This window comes from Euphorbia lathyris, chromosome 5, assembly GCF_963576675.1.
Source record: "Euphorbia lathyris chromosome 5, ddEupLath1.1, whole genome shotgun sequence".
In the NCBI taxonomy this organism is placed as follows: Eukaryota; Viridiplantae; Streptophyta; class Magnoliopsida; order Malpighiales; family Euphorbiaceae; genus Euphorbia; species Euphorbia lathyris.
In genome coordinates this window covers 77,402,178-77,409,675 of record NC_088914.1, presented here as the reverse complement: position 1 = coordinate 77,409,675, position 7,498 = coordinate 77,402,178, and the positions used below count along the sequence as shown (strand labels likewise).

The 7,498-nt window shown below is 28.3% G+C and overlaps 1 long non-coding RNA gene across 1 annotated transcript; it reads left to right on the top strand.

Annotated features, from left to right (window-relative positions):
• Window positions 1-1,757: 1,757 nt before the first annotated feature.
• LOC136230901 (uncharacterized) lies at window positions 1,758-3,175 on the top strand. Its single transcript, XR_010689585.1, has 3 exons — window positions 1,758-2,002; window positions 2,221-2,254; window positions 2,341-3,175. It is a non-coding gene; the product is annotated as an uncharacterized lncRNA (long non-coding RNA).
• Window positions 3,176-7,498: the final 4,323 nt, after the last annotated feature.

Genomic DNA, 7,498 nt, shown 5'->3' with positions numbered 1-7,498 from the left:
ATCTGCAATCCAAACTTCATCCTTTAGACCATTTCAAACATTCGGATTTGAGTCATTTTTTTTGTTGCAACCACGTATATTTATTGATCTACGAACAAGATAAATCATTTCCGCTCTTGCTAAATCCGAAAAAAGCATAAACGACAGAATAACAGAGAGCAGATACAATCAGACGGATAAAGAGTTCCGATGAAATATATGAATGCAGACTAAAAAAGCAATAAAATAAAGAATATAGAAATCTACCCCGATGTGAGAAGGAAGAAGGAAGACCCTTCTTCCTTCTCAAAATAGATCAACGAAATAGAAAGATTGATAGAAAAATGGAAGAGAACGGAAGAAGAAGAGAATTTGCAGATTGTTTTCTTAGTTTCTTGCAAAACTCCTAGAGAGGTTTTTTAACCGTATTATATATATATAATTATTTTTAGCTTTTCAGTTTGAAAATTTTAATATTATCAAAAATGAAAATTTTCAAGAATTAAAGTTGTTCAATGTCATATTTTTTATGGAACTACATTTTCGATTTTCGAAAATCATCTTTTTGGAATTTGTTCTCTCTAAACATTAACTTTCTCTCTCTTTACCAAACATCATCTAAACAATCTCATAATAAAAAAGTTGAAGAATTAAAGTTGCTTAGAATATTAGTAGTTCTTAAAATATGTCATTTTTGAAGTCATCAAAGGTGATTTTAATAGTATCAATCGAAAAAGTCGTTATTTTGTTAAAGTTAATAAGCTCAATCCTCGTTTTGACAAAAAGTAAACCACAGTCCTTTATCTGAAAATTAGTGAAACTATAGGGGTTTTATTTAAACTTTACCTTAAAATTTACTATTCCTAGGTTGTACAAAAAATTGGTTTTGCATTAATTCAAAACCGAGGCTCAATTGCTTATCCTTTCTAGATGAGGGGGAGTACCTTAGCAGTAGCTTCCAACACTTAAGATTGACTTCCTCAAGTGCCAAATATGAATGTTTTATGAATTTAATACGAGACCTAGCGGTGCTAGGGATATAATTCCTTCTGGTAGTTCAGTCATTTTATCCTGCTCGAACAGCAGTTCACTCATTTTATCAACATCTATTTTCTGTTCCTCCAGAATTTCTTTTGTTTCTATAGAAATGGCCGAAAGGACTTCAAATGCTCAAGCACAGTTCGATTCTGAACAGAAATCTAAGTCTCTCCTCTCCATACAAAAACAAAATGTAACAAAGTCTAATTAGTTAAAATTAATTACATTTTTTAATATTATAGAACGAAGAGAATAGTATTTATTAGATTTATAAAATTTTAGCTTTTTCTTTTCTTTTCTTATGGAAGCTATATTTTTTTTTATCTAGCAAAAAAATTTGTTGTATTTATTTATTTTTTAATAAAATTATCCTTATAATTTTTATGAAATGCGTTTTTTTGTGAACATTATTCCAATCTTTTTAATATCATTTACAAATAAATTATTCTGTTCAATAATTTATTTTTATAATTATTTAGGTTATTTTATTAATTGTTGTATTATATTTTTATTTTTATTATTGATTTGTTGATTAATTCAAAACATATATCTATTATATATATATAAAGTGTGAAAATAAAAGTAACACTTGTTATCATTTTAAAGACTTATAGACTGATGTGGCTCAATATTGAACAAAAAGACGATGTGTTATTTTCTCAATAAAACCAATTTTAAATATATATATACCAATTTTAACTCGTGGGAGCTTCTCAATTTAAAATAATAATACATGTTAATTAAATAATTCATTGCCCTTTATCCCTTCCATAAAAATCGCCGCCAACTCCTCAACTGCTCCACTCTTCTACTGAAAAACTCCTTCTTTGTTTTCGAATATTCCTGGATTTTTTTTAACCATTTCAAATTCACTTCCACGCGTTAATCGTAATTAAAACCCCCTTCCTCGAATCTGTTTGATCACAGACAGAAGCACCAGCCAACTACAATTTTCTAAGCTCAGGGAGGAAGAGACCAAATCAAGGTACAATGGCGTCCCTTTTCCAATCATTCATCGATAGCCTCCGCATATATGGTTAACATTTCTGTAACCTTAATTTTCCTCATGGTCTCAATTTTGTAGAGTTAAATCTTTTTGTTGATCTTTGTGTTTGTGTTACGATCCTTACTACGAACATGGATATTAAGGAGGTGCTCAATCTTTACGATCCCTCATTATATGTTTTTTTTTTTTTTGTGCAGTTCCCATGGCTTACTTGGGACCATTCATTTATAGGTACTGCAATCAAGGATTCATCCTTATTGTTTTCATTCAAAAGTGAACTAAGGTGATGCTGCTGATATGCTTTCTATTGTTTACAGGTGTTAAGCTCAGATAGAAAGGAGGTGAAGTGCCTTAATCCTTTTCCTTCGGGTGAGATTAGGGATCAGAAGGTATTTTATAGTGAGACCTTGACATATTTCTATTTATACTGAGATTGCTTTAAAGCATTATTCTAATTTTAAGATATATTTAAGGAATTGGAAATTTGACTTTGAATTTGGATGGTTTTTTACAAATAGATCATCTCATATAGTGATGTTAAATGCAAATACAAGTTCCATAATACCACATTATCAGTTATCTTAGTGAACAACTGAACCAGAACTCTAAGGCTGGTCAATTTGGCATTTTCGATATTACAATATTGTAGAATTGATATTTGGCTACTCATTGAATGATACTATATTTAACATGAACTTAGTGTACCATACTCATGTTGACCTATCTTTCTTATTTTTGCAATCTTACCCCTCACATGAACTTAAAATAGAAATGGATCTGATTGTTTAAATTTGATTATGAAAAAACAAAAGCATTAATATATAGTATTTATTGAAATTGGCATAATCTTTATCATTGTTTTGATGTTTGAAAAGTTTTCCTGAAAAGGAATCAAAAGAAGAGAAAAGGGCATAACTTGATGTTCATTGGCTTTTACAGCTTTATTGTTTGATTTTGTTTCGAGATTTAGCATTTGGTCACTTATACAAGCTTGGATGCAGATAAACTACATTTGCTTTATAGTTGTATAATAGATGTAATTGTCTTTTCTAACTCATGGGTTATTTCCTTATTTCTTCAAGTTGTATCTTTCCTTATTTTGTTCTAATGTTGTATTGCTTTTCAAAGAGCAAAAGATTATTAGTTTAATTTTTACAGGCATGCTTTTCATGATACCATTTCTGTAAGTTTGAAATGCAATCTATGGTATTTAAATACAATTCTGAATTTTGGCTAATAATTTAATTTTTCAAATTATAATTACATTATCTTTAGTTGTTAATACTACTATCTTCACTTTTTAATTTCATAAAGCCGTTTGGATTATGTTGGATTATCTTGAGTTTTAAGTTAATTTTTCAAATTATAATTGTTGTAGATGAGGATGAGAAGAGAGTTTTTTTTTTATTGTTTCAAATTCCAAATTATTAGACCATGTAAGGATAATTTCTTATATCCATTTTGTTAAATATAAATATCCTTTATTAAATATACATGAAGATAAAAATGGGTTTATTTGTTTTTAAACATAGAGCCATTATTATTATTCTTATTTTTAAACATTGGATTATCAATATCATAAGGAGTTAATTTAATTAATTTTTAAATTACAATTGAAGTAAGTTTTTTTATTTATTTCAAATACTATCAAATTACTAAACTGTGACAATAATTTAGTATGTCGCGAATGAGTTTATTTATTTTTCAAACTATAATTACATTAAAAGTAAATTTGGCCTTTAAAATTAGACAGGCAAGTTTAATTTAGTCTAAACTGAAGTTTAAGTATCAATTTAGTTTTGATATTGGTAATATTTCACAAATTTGCCTAAATATAATTAATACCTTAAAATTGATTAAATCTTGATTAATTTGTTAAATATTACTAACTTTACGGCTATGTTGATATTTAAATTTTGATTTTGGTTAAACTGAACATGCCTACTTTATGGCCAAATTAACCTTTAATTTAATTATAATTGCAATAGATAAGCATAATGACAATTCCACTCTAGCTTTTTAGTTTTAGTTAAACTCAAATATCACATGCTAAAAAGAGAATAAGTATAATCTTACCTAATTTTCCACCACAAGTTTAGATTCTTATTATGTTTTAGGGTAAATTTCAAATAAAACTCATATAGTTTCACTAATTTTGAGATAAAGGATTATGGTTTACTTTTTGTCAAAACGAGGATTGAGGTTTCACACTTTTAATAAAACAATGACCTTTTGAATTAATACTATTAAAACCATTTTTAACGACATGAAAATGAAAATTTTCAAGAATTAAAGTTGTTCAATATCATATTTTCTATGGAACTATATTTTCGATTTTCGAAAATCATATTTTTTAGAACTTTCTCTCTCTAAACATTAACTTTGTATCTCTTTACCAAACATCATCTAAATAATATCAAAATAAAAAAGTTGAAGAATTAAAGTTGCTTAGAATATTAGTAGTTCTTAAAATATATCATTTTTGAAGTCGTCAAGGGTGATTTTAATAGTATGAATCGAAAAAGTTCTTATTTTGTTAAAGTTGAAAACCTCAGTCCTTACTTTGAAAAAAAAAGTAAATCACATTCTTTTATCTGAAAATTAGTGAAACCACAGGGGTTTTATTTGAAATTTACCCTTATATTTACCATTCAAAAAATAAGTAAAACATGTATCAACATATGACTACATTGAAGAAATTAGTGCTATAAAACGTAACTAAAAAATTAGTGTAAAAATTATTTGATTATGGAAAATTCCTCACAAGTCAAAAAATGACATAATAAGTGACATATGTAAATTTAATTTCGGTTAATATTTAATGTTTATATTATATTTATCTAATATAGTAAAATTATGTAATCCGTGCATTGCACGGGCTTAAATCTAGTTTTAGATACTAACAACAACCACCGTTCATCACAATTTTATCAAACACTAATTATCAATCAATAACAAACCGATAACTGCAACAATAAATAACTAAACACTACTAGAAAATGTCTGATTGCTGACGGAATTAATTCCGTCGTAAATTTTGACGAAATTTCGTCAGTAGTTCTTCCGTCAACAGGCCTGATGAATTTTTTGATGGAATACAATTTCCATCAAAATATTTTGGCGGGAACATTCCCGCCATTGATTCTGACGTTATATTTTGACGGAAAACTATTCCGTCAACACTTATTGACGCAATAGCTGACGGAATTCCGTCAAAATTAATATACTTAACATTTTTAAACTAAAACCCCTATTATTCTAACTTGATTGTTTAGTTTTATAATGGTTATTGATAAATTATGAAAACAATATATGTTTTTTTTAGAAAAAATAATATATATATTTGAATTTTTTTTTATTTTTAAAGTGTTTAATAACTTTTTATTTATCAACATTATCTTAAATATATTAAAAAGATCTAGTTAAGTTTAATTTTTCTTCACATGGATTTTAAATTGATGTGTATATTAATATTTTATTTCATCTAATAATCTAATTTTCTATGTAAATATATAGTAAAGCATATAAAAAAACATAAAAATGTATGATAAACGAATATATTTATATCAAATGGATAACAACTTTATATCATATGGATTATATTATGTTTATGCATGTAATATATTTTCCAATCACTTCAACTATAGTAATTATAATTATAATTTTTTAATTATATTTATTTTTCTTAGGGTTAATACACATATCTGCCCTTATGTTTTGACGTTTAAACAGATATACCCTTATATCAAATAAACACGTAAATTTATCCTTAAACTTTTCAAAAAAACAAGAAATATGCCCTCACCTAAACAGAATGCTTAGTTGGCAAACACCGTTAACAAGCTTTGTCTTCCTCCTTAATCTACTATTCTCTCACTGTTTCCCCTTTCAAGCTCTCTTCCATATCTTTCTCTCTCTACTTCCATCTTTTGCTTTCTCTTTCTATCAACTAATCCCTATTGGACCCGATCTATCCATCCAATTCTTCACCTTTTTTGTTGCTTTCTTCTCAACTTCTCTCTCTAAGGTTTTGATTCATTTATACACCCTCTATCCTTCTTCCTTAATCATATTTTTTTTAATGTATTTCAGTTAATAGCATGAATTCTGTGAAAAGCAATTTCTGCAGACATTGACGGGATGAGATCTTTACTATCATGTGAGTTGAAGTTGATTATTTTTATGCATTAACAATTACATTTCTGACTTATTTCACGAAGCATCAGTTAGTTCATATGGGCCTAACCCAAACTGTAATAGCTAAATCGTTTTGTTTCTCAATTTTCTTTTTCCTTCTATGCTTGTCCAATAATTTCAAGAAAAGGATACCAAAGGAATTAAAGAAAAAAAAAAAAACAAAGAAGAAAGGAAAAAGGCGTATTTGATAAATATGGTTTTTGGCATTTGGATTTTATGCCTTTAAGAGGTTTGGACTCATTCCTATCATTTATGCAAGGAACAAGATGAGACAATATGAAGTTAGAGAAAATTTAAATGAATCTCAGCTAATTATACAGGTATCAGCAATGTTTTCTTTCCTCGACCAAGAGGAACCCTACCGAAGCGATGATGATTGGGATGAAGGAAGCGGTGATGAGTCTGAATCTCATAATGATTGGGATGAAAGCATAAAGAAGGTGAAAACTACCAAAAGGAAATCAACATCTGGTAAAAAATACGAAGACATGACAAAATGAGAGGTTGAAGAAGGTGATTTTGTAAAATGGAGTCAATGGAGAGACAAAGACCATATGTCAGTGAATGGAATGGGTGGGGGGATTTAATGAGGAATTGACAAAAAAGACCATATTTATTTGGCTTGTCTGACTAAACTAAATGAGGGTATAATAGTCATTCAATGAGATGGCAAACGGTTTTATGCCAAATAAGCACTCCGTTTAAATCAGGGTATATTTGCTGTTTTTTGAAAAATTTAAAGATAAATTTATGTGTTTATTTGATATAAGGGTATATCTGTTTAAACGTGAAAACACAAGGGTAAATATGTATATTAACCCATTTTTCTTATTTAGAGGGCGAGCCTTGGCGCAACGGTAAACGTTGTTGTCGTGTGACCAAGAGGTCACGGGTTCGAGTCTTAGAAGCGGCCTCTTGCCAAATAAATTGACAGGGGAAGGCTTGCCCCCAGTACACCTTTATGGTGGGACTGATGAATATTAAACTTAAAAAATATTATCGTTGAATTAATTTTTAATTTCTTGCATATGTAAATAATGGTCTCTTTGTTCCCATATAATGTTCTATATTTTAATTTTGAAAATAAAAATTATTTAAATGCTTATTTTATCATATTATTATTAGTGGGTCATATAAAGAAAATTAAAGAGAAATAAATAAATAAAAGGAATATATACGTAGAGAATGAGCCTGATTCAATAGGCAGCCCATTAACTGATCAAAGCCCATATCTAACCCTAAATACCGATGACTCCAGTGGTGCTTCCCGAGACGCAG